At 42.2% G+C, this 15322-nt stretch overlaps 1 protein-coding gene across 1 annotated transcript in view; it reads left to right on the forward strand.

Annotated features, from left to right (window-relative positions):
* Positions 1-164: 164 nt before the first annotated feature.
* Positions 165-15322, forward strand: part of PGAP4 (post-GPI attachment to proteins GalNAc transferase 4) — a 32558-nt gene continuing 17400 nt past the window's right edge. Inside the window, exons 1-2 of the mRNA XM_075446932.1 lie at positions 165-566; positions 1549-1663. The gene's annotated coding sequence lies outside the window, so the exon portion shown is untranslated. The remainder of the gene's footprint in view (positions 567-1548; positions 1664-15322) is intronic.

The raw sequence follows: 15322 nt of genomic DNA on the forward strand, positions 1-15322 counted from the left end.
GCTCCAACCGAGGCTGAAGTAGTATTTTAGATACCGCAATTCAAAATATAATTTTAATGTTAACATCTTCATCTCTGCCCGCCTTCGTAGAAAAACATGAGAACGCCTACAACATCAGCAGACGGACAGGGTTCCCGCCTTGCTGATCAGTTTAAAGCAGATCCGGATCTCCTCAGCAGCGGCAGGCTTTCCCTCTCCCCCAGCTCCACCGCTGCTGTCTCCGCTGGGAAATGCCGGAATAGGTACAGTCCCCACGCTACAAATCGCCGTACGACGGGCTGCTGTGCCCAGGAGCTGGAGACCAGCCTGGTCAAACACCACAAGACTTCGGGCTGAATGAACATCTGAGCGCCTGAAGGAAAAACAAAGCTTCCCCTACGATTTTTTGTCACACACACACACCATCCCCCGCAGCTACCAGGAGGAGCTTGCCAAGCCAGCGAGCTGCTGCAGCTTGCAAGAAAGCGTGAGAGCAGCTGGGATGGGGATGGTGACCAGCTTGGTTGAAGGCTGTATCTACACAGTACTGTGGCGTAAAATAAACGTCACATAAGAGATCTGGAAAGGTGAGTACCTCGGGGGATTTTTTAAAAAGTTGCATTCAAACCTCTCCTCGTTAAAAAAAACCTGTAATATTTGCTAATGCTTTTTCTGCCCACAGCGTTTCCTTGCAGCTGGAGAGCCCTTAGCTGAGTAAGAAACTGACAGTAACTCATCGATTCTGACTGCAGCCAGTCTTTGACCAAACAGTTTGAAACCAAAAGGAGCTTTTGTTGTTTAATCAAATGTACTCCAAATCAGGTCTTCAAGTCAGCGTAGCTTTCAGTCCTTGTGTTTTCCCTCCCTTTGCTTTATACTTAGTTTTTCTCTACATATTATTGTTCAGGTGTTGATCCCACACAGACTAGCTTTACATCATCACAGCAAAACTGTAACTGAAATGGCGACAGATATAATCTTTTATTTAATTTCATATTTGTGTCTTTTATCGCTAGGTACCTTCGCATTTCCTCCACAAGGAAAGGAAAAACACGTTTCCTGCAAAGCACACCCTCCTGCTCTGTTCATTGTTTTCCACATCCGTGTTAATTACCATGCATTAGAAAAGCATTCAAACTGATCTTTGAGCTGCTCTTTTACAGACTGCGTACCACATAGTGTTTGGGCCTGCCCTAAATCAGGGTTTAAAAATCAAAGTTCTTGCAGCAAGCCAGATTGTGGCACTAAAAAAGAGATGGCTGTGCTTCAGGAAACCTGAGTAGCTTTCCACACAGCCTGAAAACTCTAGACATAAAGTCTGCCCTCCTCCTCCCCTCCATTACCACTCTGATTTTGCATAACTCCCAACAGTCATTTCTTCTGAGCACAGCGACACTTGCTCCTCTACAGTAGAAGGAATGTGCCATTCCCCTTACTGGTGTTTATAGATTAACTGTCATGTCCTTGTGAATTGTTATGGACAGACAATACAGTAGATGTACAAATACAAGCATAAATATGAGCACTAAGGAGAGAAAGAGAGTATTAATACTTGTGTTAATACTTCAGATACTTTTATGAAGAAACTGGGAGAGCTGAGCAATCTAATGTCACTGAAGAGGAACTGCAGACGATGTCCTGCAGCAATTTGCAATTTATCTAGAGTCTACTAGGAATGCGACAGGTAAGGCTGCTTTTTCTTGAAACTGGCAGGTTCAACCACAGTCCTTCACATTCAAGGGCTGTAAGAGAGAGTTAAGCACATACTTCATTCAAAACTACAGCTGCTTAAGAATCTGAATGACTGACGCAGAGAGTTTCTTGAAAAGGATGTGCACTTGTTCTAGTATGAGTAGAGGGGAGACATAATAAAAAACACACCAAACACCCAGAGATGAACTGAGTAAATAAGGTTGTGTAAGGAACCGCCTACAGAGGAGACAATTTTGAGCTCATAGTGTTAGTGTCCTAAGGCTGTGACCACTAAAGGACACTCAGATTGACTGATTCTCCTTGTGTAAACAAGACTTGCACAGCCTTGTGACCAGGGTTGTGCTGAGTGTCACCCATTACCAGTTAATCTCTATTCCAAATCAAAAGGGCGTACAAAAAGTCCAGTATTGGCTCTCCCTCAAGTTGTAAGAGTAGCAGCATATACCAAAGTTTATTATGAAAGGCAAACATGCTGGTAAGGCAGGATATTGAGACACAGTGTGGGGAACTGTTCACACATTACCCAAATGCATCTGGACAGGCAGCATGCAGATATGTGGTTAAATTTGGAAGTCTGGCACACCCAGGATGATTCCTAAAGTGATCTTTCAACCAGCAGAACTGGGCTGCTTCCAAGAGGAAAGGCCATATCGGAAATGGTATGATAGCTGATCTGGCTAAAACCTGTTAGTGAAACTCACTCTTAGACCATGGCTAACAGAAGGCTCAGCCCTGCAGGCCAGAGAGAAATCCTCTCTTTTTCCATAAAGGTTATTTGCCCTGGAGTCTGCCAAGGAAATACCAGAACACAGAATTATCCCAAAGGCAGGAACAAAGAGCTTCGGCCAGTCAGCTCCTGATGCTGTCAGTGGCAGATGGAAAAGGGAATTGCAAGTTGCATAAATAAGGAACGAGGTCACATAAATGGGCCTGGGGAGTTGGGCCATCACAAGAAGCAGCTAATGTAAAATAATAATCTAGAAAAATGCCATCTTCAGGCAACCATTGTGAATGGGCCAAGCAAAATAGTATCCACAACACTCACAGCAGACTAACTGCCCTAAAAGAGCTAACCAGACCCCAAAATTAAATGGAGGAAAACCTTTGTCGCAGATCATTCTGTGGAAAAAGTATCTTTTCGTGTCAGCACACAAGCCAGCCTTTCATTTGCTAGGTTGTAAACTGGAACCACAGCAGTTACTTCATGATAATCCAGTGCCAGTTACCAAAGAAGAAGAGGTATGAAACACAGCCCTTAGTGTGTCCCATGGTAGCTTGCACGTGTGCTCACAGCCTACTAGATCAGATCACATATTGAAAGGAAAGGTAGGGAAAGTCTCAAAATGGAAAGGAAAAAAAAAAGGAAAATGCATGTTAGTGAAAATGGCCAGATCCTGTCCTGTCACGTGTGTGTGCAGGTCTTTGGCTTCAAAGGAAATGCAGCTCTTTCCTTGGAAAAACAACTACAATAAATAAATAAATAGGATGAAGGACTTCAACTGAACTTCCTAACCCCCTTAATTTCCTCACATACTGGTTACAGATTTCAAGATTATTCTATCTTATTCTACTATTTTGATCATTAGTGCTTTGAAGCAATAATAGAAACACTAGTGTCTGAAGAGACATCCTTTTCTTGTTGGCTGATTTGTGTAAGAGGCACTTGCATGTTACTAAAGTGTTATAAGCAATAAGAAAATTAATTTTTAAATCTGACCTTTGAAGCACAAAGCTTCAGTCCTTGCTCAAAATTTGGTTCTTTAGGGTTTGTTCTAATATCCCATCCTCTTGGCATTACTTTGTCTTTACCTCATTGTGGCTACGGATGTGCTGGAAAAATAGGATCATTTTTGGTTTTAGCCTGGTTTAGTCTGGCTGGACACCAGGTGCCCCCCAAAGGTGCTCTATCACTCCCCTGCCTCAACTGGACAGAGGAGAAAAAATAAGATGAAAGGCTCGTGGGCTGAGATAAGGACAGGGAGATCACTCAGCAATTACCATCATGGGCAAAACAGACTTGACTTGGGGAAATTTATTTATTACCAGCCAAATCAGAGTAGGATAATGAGAAATAAAACCAAATCTAAAAAACACCTTCTCCCCACCCCTCTCTTCTTCTCAGGCCAGCTTCACTCCTGATTTTGTACCTACTCACCCCAAGCAGCGCAGGGGGACAGGGACTGGGGGTTGTGGTCAGTTCATCACACCTTGTCTCTGCCACTCCTTCCTCCTCAGGGTAGGACGCCTCACACTCTGTCCCTGCTCCAGCGTGGGGTCCCTCCTACGGGAGACAGTTCTCCATGACCTTCCCCAATGTGAACTGCCCCAGCGTGGGTCCATTCCACAGGTTGCAGTCCTTCAGGAACAAGCTGCTCCAGCCTGGTTCCCCCACTGGGTCACAAGCCCTGCCAGCAAACCTGCTACAGCATGGGCTCCTTTCTCCATGGGTCCACTGGTCCTGCCAGGAGCCTGCTCTGGCATGGGCTCTCCGCAGGGTCACAGCCTCCTTCAGACATGCACTTGCTCCAGCATGGGGTCCTGCCCGGGCTGCAGGTGGAGATACACTCCATGGTGGACCTCCATAGGCTGCAGGGACACAGCCTGCCCCACCGTGGTCTGCTCCACAGGCTGCAGGGGAATCTCTGCTCCTGCACCTGGAGCACCTCCTCCCCTCCATCTTCACTGACCTTGGTGTCTGCAGGGTTGTTCCTGTCACCCCTCTCTCACTCCTCTATCTGGCTGCAATTGCTGTTACACAGGGGTTTTTTTCTTCTTAACCATGTTATCACAGAGATGCCACCACCATTGCTACTGGGCTTGGCCTTGCCCAACAGCGGGTCCATCTTGGAGCTGGCTGGCATTGGCTCTGTTGGACATGGGGGAAGCTTCTGGCACCTTCTCACAGCACCCACCCCTATAGCCCCTCTGCCACCAAAACCTTGCCGTGCAAACCCAATACTCTCACACATGTTGTGAAGTAGCTGATGTTGTTGCTGTGGGCATGAAATGGAACGAAAAGGCAATGCTGCAGTGTGCTGTGCTAGGTACACATTTATTAGGGATACCAGTGGAACTATATTTAATAACATCGGGGTCCTGAACCTAATAATATCCACCAAATGCAGTGTGTACACCTGATGACACAGAAATATACCACTCTATGGAATCCTTGATCTATCCAACAATTGCTGGTTTTATTATTTAAAATGATACAATGTTCTTGGCAGGCCAGCCGACTAAAGAAAATCAATACACATACAATTGCGGCTGATGCACTTGGACTAAGTGGGTTCTTGCTTTACTGTAAAAAAAATTGTACTACTTTTTAATTTTTTTTAACTAAAGTTAATTAATTGTTGCTCATCTAAGTTCATCCTACAGCATACTAAAATACTTACAACACACATCTGGGAATGGAGACACAAATTATATTTTGCCCAGGTGTATGAATGAAACTCCATTGTCATCTGACCAGAACTGGCTTGAAGAGAAATGTTTGAGTGGCTTTTACATTCTGCACAGAAATTCTCACTTTTATCCTGTTACTTCCCTAATCATCTTCCTCTTCTACATAACAATTGATGCTATAAGCTAAATGGCAAACATAGGTGTGAAGGCAAAAGATGATGAAGTGGTTTTATTTTATGGAAATTATGAGGTCTGTAAAATGTGCTTTACCTAATTCCCCTTCCTGTCTGGTACCTTACAAGAATGGCCCTCCATACTTATTGAAATACAAGCCTTCCATGTGATTTAACCGTACAGTTACAGTAGTAGCTTTCGCACAGCTCAGTAAGTCGTAAATATGATCTTCTGTAGTAAGCCAAAGGTTGTTTGCCCACACCACTCACACTGGAAGTGCCTGAAGAACCAGACAGCCCTGGAGATACAAAAAGGTAAATGCTGGAAGCAGCTCAGTTAAAAGTGAAGACTACAAAGAAAAGAAGTGCTCTCTCACTCTCTTGCTTGCTCTCTTGACACACAGAACATCCTGGCAGGTGATCTAAAGAAAGAAGGAATGAAAGAGTGCAGTCAGTAAGTGACCCAGACTGAGATGTCTCAACAGAGATTACTAGTTACTGCCTTGCTGCCTCATGGCCCAGTTGCAGTAACAATCATGAGAAATAAAAAGTCCAGCAAAGGGAGCAGGAGCTTGAGTGTTTTTTTCCTATTTTTGTTGCTGAGCAGCATACCCCCTTAATTTCTTGTCTATGCACACAGGGTTCCTGTGTGCAAATGGTTCTGGGAAGAGTGCTATGAAGAGTTTCCTGAAAATGAGCCTATGCCCACTATCCATACTAGTAGGTGCACTTAGATTTTGAAGAGTTACTGTTCAGAAATTGCTTTGTGTCTTGGTAAGCTCTATACTGTTGCACTGTGAGACAGGAAAAGGAGAATGACATTTATCTGAAAATATTCATTACACATCAGCAATGAAAATTACAGAATTTACAAAGTAAGCTCTAGAAAAATCACTTGCACCTTTATACTAGCCGATCATAGAATCATTCAGGTTGGAAAAGACCTTTAAGATCATCGAGTCCAACCATTAACCTAACACTGCCAAGTCCACCACTAAACCATGTCCCTAAGTGCCACATCTATGTGTCTTTTAGATATCTCCAGGGATTTAATTACCTCCAGTGACTCAACCACTTCCCTGGGCAGCCTGTTCCAGTGCTTGATCACCCTTCTGGTGAAGAAATTTTTCCTAATATCCAACGTACCTCTAGCAATTGTAGTAGGCTATCCTTCTAGATCATGGAATAGTCACAGACTTTTGTGTCCTTCAAGTAATAGTGGTGCCCCTAGCTGGCCTCTCAGGACTTGTCTAAACTTAAACATTAAAGAAATTAATCTGAATAAATTAAAAATATGAACTAAAAGTGAACTATTTTAGTCTCTGTGTTACATCCTGTACAGACGCTATTATGTAGAATGAAAAAAGGTTAACAGTGCTTTTGCTGCTTTCACTTCCAAAGACCATTCAGCTGAACTAAACTGAAACCTCTGAAATTTCAAGTAGTGCTGTCCCTTAGATTTGAAGCAGGTTTAAAATAGTCATAATTTGACCGAGTTTTCTGGAGAGTTGTTGTGTGATTAAAACCTTGTATGAGTGGTACCCAAACCTTCCAGCTGGACAGGCCATTTCTCTCATGCCAGTAGCAGACCTTTAGTTCCAGAAGTGCACACCTAAAATTTGCAGTGCAAGAGAGCAGAGAAATTACTAATACTCTGTGCTTCTCACACAGGCACAGAATTTATTAGGGAAACATGCCCAGCAACCATGGAAAATAACTTTTCTTCATTCGGCAAGGGAAAATTAAAAGTTGCCCAGCAGTTCCTAGGGGATGACTCCTGTCTGACCCTCAGTTTGGAAATCTTCTGTTTTGCCTCTTTACCCCATTCTCTTTTTTAGCATCTGCAAAAAGTACACTGTTCCGGACTACTCTTCTATGTTGCAACACTGAGCAAGTAACTGAGAGCCAATGTATTTTAACAGACAGTTTGGAGACTCTATTTCTCAATTAAAATGTTTGTTCCTCTCTTTGAAATACTCGTTTTGTGGTCTGCAAGAGTCGGAACGTTGAAAAAAGACAGGTAGGAGCTGGATAAGCAGAGCATATACAGCTAAACTGATCAGGATACAGCTATTTCTCTGAATGCGATCACACTTGCTGTCCTTCTGAAATTCTGCCTGCATTTAACATGTTGCCATGTTGGCTCACACTGGCATTTTTTTTGCTATGAACAGCCCTACCTGATGATTTGATCAGAGAAGCAAAGGAAGCATAGAAAAGCTTTGTGTGTGTGTGCCTGTATGCAATGCTCTCTGAAAGAACCAGACTACAATTATCAGTAAGTGTGTTTCTGTCATCTTGAGATGTGAGCAGCTCAGGTAGGAGAGATTACAGGAGCAGTATTTAATAATGGATCTACAAGACGAATTAGTAATTGGTATAAGCCTGAAAAGACTAGAATGCAGTTGTTTGTAGGAGGCTGTATAGAGGGAAGGCCTGGGAAATACACAGAGTGCTTAGTCCTGAATAGATACCCAAATGCACAGACCAGGATGAAAAGAAGATCAAAATATTTCAGCCTGTTCAGATAGCATTAATGTACCCTAGACAGCTAAGCCAGCATGAATTCATCCCCTTTGGAGCTGTATTTCATCTCACTACTGTTGTCTAAAGTAAAACACAATAGTCCTGACATATGAGCTCATCATGTCTCAGGTAAATAACAAAGGACTCTGAACGCTTTTTGTCTCCAGTGATCAATACAAAGTCTAACAGAAAAACAGAGGAAGCCTCTGTATGTAATTTGGTTCCCATCAATATTGTATGCCTCTTCAAAACAGCTATCAGAGATGTCTGCTGACAGAGGTATCTTAAAAAGCAGAATGTAAGCAGGAAATAGTTATTGATTTACTCTGTGGATTTTTCCTATAAATACCTGGCAAGGGAAGAAAAATATTTTAAACATTAGCTTTTGAAGTGAGCAGCAGACACCTACAAGGAGAAGATACCTATTGTGCAGCTGGCAGTATAGGAGTAACCAGATAATTATGATCATCTGGTAGCTGAACATGAAGGAATAATACCGTCACTGCACTGGAGAACTTCCCAAAGTGTTTGTGGAAGGGGCACAACCTTTACAACTGACCAGGTTATATACACATACTGGTACAACATGTTGTGCTAAACATACTATTCATTCCTCCTCCTAGAATGCAGTCACTGTGGATTTTTTCCTAAGGGCACCAAGCTTACAGAATCTTTTTAATCTTTGTCCTTTATATTTGTTTTTTCCTTTTTATTTTTTCTGGCTTTTCATAGCTTCCTCTCAGTCCCTAACAAATTTTGTCAGATCGTCAGGTTTCATTGCAATTGGCTGAAAAAGGTGCGCCTCAAATACATTTGCTGCTGCATAGTTCATGCAGTCTCTTGTGGAGTAGAGACCCACACCTCCATCCCACTGAGTGAACGCCTTTAGCACACACTGAGCCGGAACCTGTATGTTTGGTTTGGTGGCTGGATAATCGGCACAGGTAGCTCAAAATCAGCTAGAGCGTGCACACCCTTATGCCCTTGCCTTCTGGTAAAAACATGAAGCAGTAGGACTACAGTGTGGGAGGAGAGCTAAGGAATCGAGGGGGCAAGGAACGTGAGAGAGGAGCTAAGGGTATTTTGACAGTGATGCACAGGGAACAAATGACACAACTCTGTAAGAAACCAGGCTTCTCAGTTCTGCAGCACCATGAATTTCTGCTCTGCTGCTTTCCACATTATACAGGCATCTAAACATCACCTGCCTAGCTTGTCCTACTTCTAACACTCGTGTTTATGAAAAGCAGGAGTTGTACCTGATCCCAAGCAAAGCAAAAGAAAATATTAGCTCTGTTCTCTTGCACAAATGCTCGGTGCCCTGAGAGCTGTTATAGTGGATGGCAGAGGGAAAAGCTGCTTTGGCAACAGAAAATACCTGGATATGAACAGCTGGGCTGAATCTCGCCTACTTGGGTACAATTCTCACCACATGATGTTTTTATGATTATGATTTTAAAGTATTGTCCTGTTATTGTACAGGGTGAATAATTTCAGAAGTAATTATTACTTCTGAGCATTTCAGGTTGCAGTTACTGCATGAGCGATCATATCCCCAAATGTTCATCTCTGCCCTCCAGACCCCTCCCTCCTGTGCTGACATTGTCATTTGGTGTGGGGAACTGAAGAGGTGAAGTGATCTGGACAAGAAATAATCCATCATAAAAAAAAGGTTTATTTTTCAGCCAGATCAGTCTCCCTTATGCTAGCACACGGCAGGAGACAGCACTGTGACAAGAATGAGTAGTCAGGGAAGACAGCTTGTTGTTTAAACTGTGCCACTGCCCCAAAATCACTTGTCACTTTTCTCCCTCAGTCTTTTGGGTCTAACAGAAGCTGTTTAAAAGAAATAAGCATTTAAGGATGAAAGTCAAGTGTTCCCTGAAAAGCAGCCAAGTGAACAAAGTAGGAGCAAAGAAAACTATAAAAAAGGCCTCCTCATAAAATTACCATTACCTAAACATTTATTCCTGAAGAAAAGGCCCTCTGGCCTGTTCTTTTTCATTTATTGGCAACCAATTGTTCTGCTGGCTGAAATCTCGTCTGAAATGTAATACTGGGTGCAGTGTGATGCATTTCGGATGATGTCACCCAATAGTCACTCTGCTACACACATACTGACACAGAAGCGCAAAAAATAAATATTTTGTGTTTCTCACAAATTCTGCAACTCTAATCCTGGCAAGAACATGCTAATGGACCTCACAGGAATGTATAATCTCTTCTCGACCTTCAGTGCTCTCATATACCCCTTTGCCTCTGCTCTATTCCAAGATCTGTTGTGTTTCCAGTGCATCAATGTTTGCAAGCATGAGAACATGTAAGTGGAAGGTAGCATATGAATCACTGTCACTAAAAACTGGTAGAAAAAGAGGGAGAGGTGGTCAGCAAAGAAGGACTTTGGAAAGCAAATCACCTGAGAAACTGTGCTTTCTTCTACTGTCTTTCCTTATTATTTTCAGAGTAACATGTATCTAGGTGAACCTGTGGACTTTCCAGCTTGCCTCACCTTTTCCTAGGAGACCAAGTCACTATAGAAAACCCACAGTGATGCTTGATTGTGTTGATGTTATTATGAGCATTACTGTTCCTCTGGCTCTTCCCCTCTTCATCCACCTTGTCTCTGCAACAACAAGCCTTAGCTGAGGAACGGCTCTTGCCAGTTGCAAGAAGTAAGGATCGCAGGCATACTGATTTGAAGATCCAGTAATAATCTAACAGTACAATGTATTCTGTTAAGCAGGTATTCTTTCTTTATAACAGCGCCGGGCACACGGGGGATCTCTCCTCCAAACGTGTGCACCAAACACCCCGTCATTTCAGGTTAAATACAACTACAATATGCATATTAATGATTTTCCAAGAAGGGGTATACATATTCATCATATTTCCAGGAGCTCATGAATATATTCAAATTGTCCTTTACGCAGGCGTATTACAGCTTCTGGTTGGTCTCTGGTGGTCTTTTGTCGTTACTTCATGTCTTTCAGTAGTCTTCCTCATTTGCCCTTTAGCTACCTTCGGAGTGCTGTGCATACTCATTCATTCTATTTCACTGCAAAACTGCAAAGCTGGTTTTTGCTGGTTCTTGGTCTCAGCTCCTGCTCTTATCACTGTCTTGTCCTTGCTAAGTTTGCTAATCTATAAGGACAGCTTGCAAGTTCCACACAGCTGTTTTGTTAAAACTAAAACTAGAAAATACCACTGAAGCTACTTTGTTAAAGTTTCATGTTTCTTATTATTCCTTCTATCAGTTCCCCCTTTTTCTTTAGACTTCTGCTCCTTTCAGGTGAGTAGTCTTAATAATCATTAGATCGTTCCCTCATACTTACACCTCCAGTAAAATTACAGAATCACAGAAGGCCAGGGCTTGGAAGGTACCTCTGGATCATCTGGTCCCCTACCAAATCAGGGTCACCTAGAGCAGGCCACACAAGACCTCGTCCAGGTGGGTTTTGAGTATCTCCAGAGAAGAATCCACAACCTTTGTGACTGATTACAGCAATTGCAGCATTGAATCATTATACAAGCTAGGACGCATACACATGTTATCACAAAAACAAAGAAAAACAGACCCTTTAACCAGGATAAATTTGGTAGCCATGAAGTAAGCTTATTCCATACTTCTTCCAATCCCCTGGAACTGTTGTCTTTGGTTACTTCGTGTAATATTTTGGTTTGTTTCCAAATTTCCTCTAGGTCCATGGATATTCTACCACTTTAGTCTACATATACACAACAACTTGTGTTTATGATTGTGCAGACACCACCCTGTGAGGTCAGTAATAAATCAAGGGCCATCTTATTTTGGATCACTACCTTTGATAGGCTGTATACTTCAGTTTGCAGAGCATGTGTAGCATCTGTGGTTTTATTTTTGATGTTTTGTATTACTGCTGATATGTTTACAATGATCTTTTCTAATTCACTCACTCCAAGCCATGGAAGGAACCCCCTAGCGAAGCCGTGAAAACTGGTAGGTCTTTCTGCAACGGCATTGCGGGTCCTTTCAGTTCGCCTAATGAAAGTTTTAACCCATCCTACCTGTTGATGTACCTTGTCAGTTATTGTGAGACTGGGGACTAAAGCTCCTGTAACCCTTTCCACCCAAAAGGTAGTACTTTCCAAGCTCAATTTCCACATAGCCAATACCATCCTGTTTTCTCAGGGCTTTTAGGCACCAGCCACCCAACTGTGGGTTTAGTTTTAATTGTCTTAAAACCTGCCAGTAAGTCTTCGTCGAAACTACCTTCCCCAAATAAATCTTTATACCTACTACACCCTTTTGTTTCACCTACGTTTATGGTAGTATTACTCTTGCAGAATGGGGTAGTATCTTCTCCCTGTCTGTAGCATCGCTGTATACAGGTATAGTTGTACCACGCTTTGGTTCCTCTGTTTGAATTTCTTGTTGGGTGGTCATGTTGCCTGATTCCTATTTCTGGTCTACACTTAAATGTAAGCTGCCGGGGATTGGTATCCCTGTAAGAGTTACCTTGCTTTCTCCTGAAGTTGGTGTTTGAGTACAAATCCAGCAATCATTTTTGTGTAGTATCTGAGTGATGTTTTGGATTAGGATTAGATGTAAATTCCCGTCCCACTGCTTTGTCCAAATACCTGGACTCATGGCTACCATCATTACCAACAGAATTAAACTAATCACGGTCATCTTGTTATTTTTGAGAGGTGATTGTTGTTCTACAGTCCAGGGAACAGATGCTCTCTTGATCCTTGAATAATGAATCCAAGATGGTTGTTCTCGAATCTTGATTGCAGTAAAAGTAGTTAGCAGCACTTGATAAGGTCCGATCCGCTTCTCTCCAAGGGGATCACCTGAAAAAGTCTTAACAAAAACCCAGTCTCTGAGTCTGATCATGTGTATTGGTTGGTCTAGACCCCTAACCCTTGTTCCTAAAACTGATTTTTGAATATTACTTATCTGTTTTCCTAAGGCTATCAAATATTCGTGTAAGTACCCCTCCCCCATTTGCACCATGTCCTCCTCTTGATATGACAAAATTTCAAATGGACTGACCCCCTTTTTGTTCCTGGCTTTGTTCTGTTTCTTAGTAAAGCCAAGGGTAAGGCTTTGTCTCAAGACAAGTTTGCCTCCTGACTGATCTTCACTTGGCCACTTGCCTGTGGTCTGTAGGGGGTGTGTAGCTGCCAATCAATACCCAAAATTCTGCTGATATGTTACACTACTTGTGTGCAAAAATGTGACCCTCTATCCAAGGATATGATTGCCAGCACCCCAAATTGTGGTATGATTTCATTTAACAGAATTTGTACTACTTCCTGAGCCTTTTTTGTTCTACAGGGAAACGCTTCAGGCCATCCGGAAAATGTGTCCATTATGACTAATAAATATCAGTACCCCCCTTTTCTTGGGATTTCCCAAAAAATCTATTTGCCAATGTTGTCCTGGTATGTTTCACTTTCCAATTTTCCCAAAGTATACTTTGCATGTTGTATTCGGATTATTCCTCAGACAAATTTCGCATTTGAGTTGTCTGTTTCACAGTAGTGTACAGATTTCTGCTTACTATCCTCTTGTTCAAATCCTTATATAGTGCATCGGCTCCCCAATGAGTTTTATAGTGTTCCTTTCTGATTACTTCCCATAATAAATTTGAAGGTATAACTATATGATTATCTGGCGTTAAATACATCTTTTCTTGTTCACTTGCTTCCAAATCCTCTATCAATTTCATATCCTTGTGTGAGTTTTTAAATTCCATTTCTGTATCCACCAGTTTACCATCTGGAACTAGTGCCAGAATTTCTTTCTGCTGCCCTTTTAGCCTCTTGATCTGCCAGCTTATTTCCCAATTCATATTCAGTGTTACCTTTTTGATGCCCTCTGCAACGCATTATTGCCACTTGCTCTGGTAAATTTACAGCTTCCAAAAGCTGTAAGATTTCTTTTGCATTCTTAATCTGTTCACCTTGAGCTGTAAGACATCCTCGTTCTTTCCACAGTGCTCCATGAGCATGGACAACCCCAAAGGCATATTTGGAGTCTGTCCAAAAATTGATTTTCTTTGCTTTCGCCAATTCTAAGGCTCTGGTCAGAGCAATTATCTTCGCCTTTTGAGTAGACGTATCTGCAGGTAAAGGTTCTGCCTCAATTACCTTGTGTACGGTGGTTACTGCATACCCTGCTTGATGAGCCCCGTCTTTTATGAAGCTACTTCCATCGATGAACCAGGATTCCTCCGTGCTTTCCAGAAGTTCCTCCATTAAATTGGGTCTGCTGGAATACACTGTTTCAATAGTCTCCAAGCACTTGTGCATTAGTGGTTCCATAGTGGCAGAGTCTTTACTGAGAAAGGATGCTACAATGTTAGCTGTCACAATATTAACATCATCTTGTTCCACCAAAATAGCCTGATACTTTAGGAATCAGGATGGCGAGAGCCAATGGCCCCCCTTTTGTTCCAATACTGCAGAAGCTGTGTGTGATACTATGACTGTCATTTTCTGGCTTGAATGTTAAGGACAACTGCTGCAACTGCTCACAGACATCCGCGCCATCCTCTGCTTACCTCATCCAACTGCTTGGAGAAATATCCAACTGCTTTCTTGTATGGCCCCAGTTGCTGAGCCAGCATTCCCAGGGCAATGCCTCGTCTCTCATGGGAAAATGGGGGTTTAGAACATTTGGAAGTCCAAGAGCCAGGGCTCTCATAAGTTCCCTTTTTAATTGTTCAAAAGCCCTTTTTGCCTCTCCAGTCCAAATCAGCTGCCTGGCATTGTCTTTCAACAGTTCTTACAAGGGTTTCACCATGAAACTATAATTATATATCCATAGTCTACACCATCCTGTCATTCCTAAAAAGGCTCTAAGTTCTTTTACCATTTGTGGTTTTCAAGTCCAGCAGATGGCTTCTTTCCTCTCTCTCACCAGTTCTCATCATCCTCTTGAGATTTCGAGTCCAAGATAAGTCACTTGGTGTTGAGTCATCTGGGTTTTCTGCTGAGAGACTCGATAATCATTAAGTCTCAGAAAATTGAGAGGACTCACTGTCCACTTACTGCAGTCCCCTTCTGTTTCTGCAGCAATGGGGAGGGCATCCACATACTGTAACAGCATCGGAGGATTCCATTTTTCAAGGTCCCGGGCTAGTTAATTTCCAAAGATGGTAGGGCTATTTTTAAAACCTTACTTGGGTTTTTCGTCCAGAATCTGGATTTTTCCCATTCAAAAGCGAATAGGTTCTGACTGTTTGCAGCCAGAGGTAAGCAGAAAAAGGTGTCTTTTAGATCTGTAACTGTATCATGGTTAATAAAGTGTATGGGTTTGCAATTACTGAATGAATATCTTGAACAATTCCATTAATAGCTCTTAAATTCTGGACCAGTCTATAACTTTTCTCATCTGCCTTTTTAACTGGCAAGATTGGGGTATTGTATTTTGATTCACATTTTCTTAATAAACAATATTTTACAAATTTTTAAATAATTGGCATGAACCCAATTCCAGCTTTTAGTTTTAAAGGATATTGGTTTTGCCTTACCGG

Source organism: Opisthocomus hoazin, chromosome Z (genome assembly GCF_030867145.1).
Source record: "Opisthocomus hoazin isolate bOpiHoa1 chromosome Z, bOpiHoa1.hap1, whole genome shotgun sequence".
NCBI lineage: Eukaryota > Metazoa > Chordata > Aves > Opisthocomiformes > Opisthocomidae > Opisthocomus > Opisthocomus hoazin.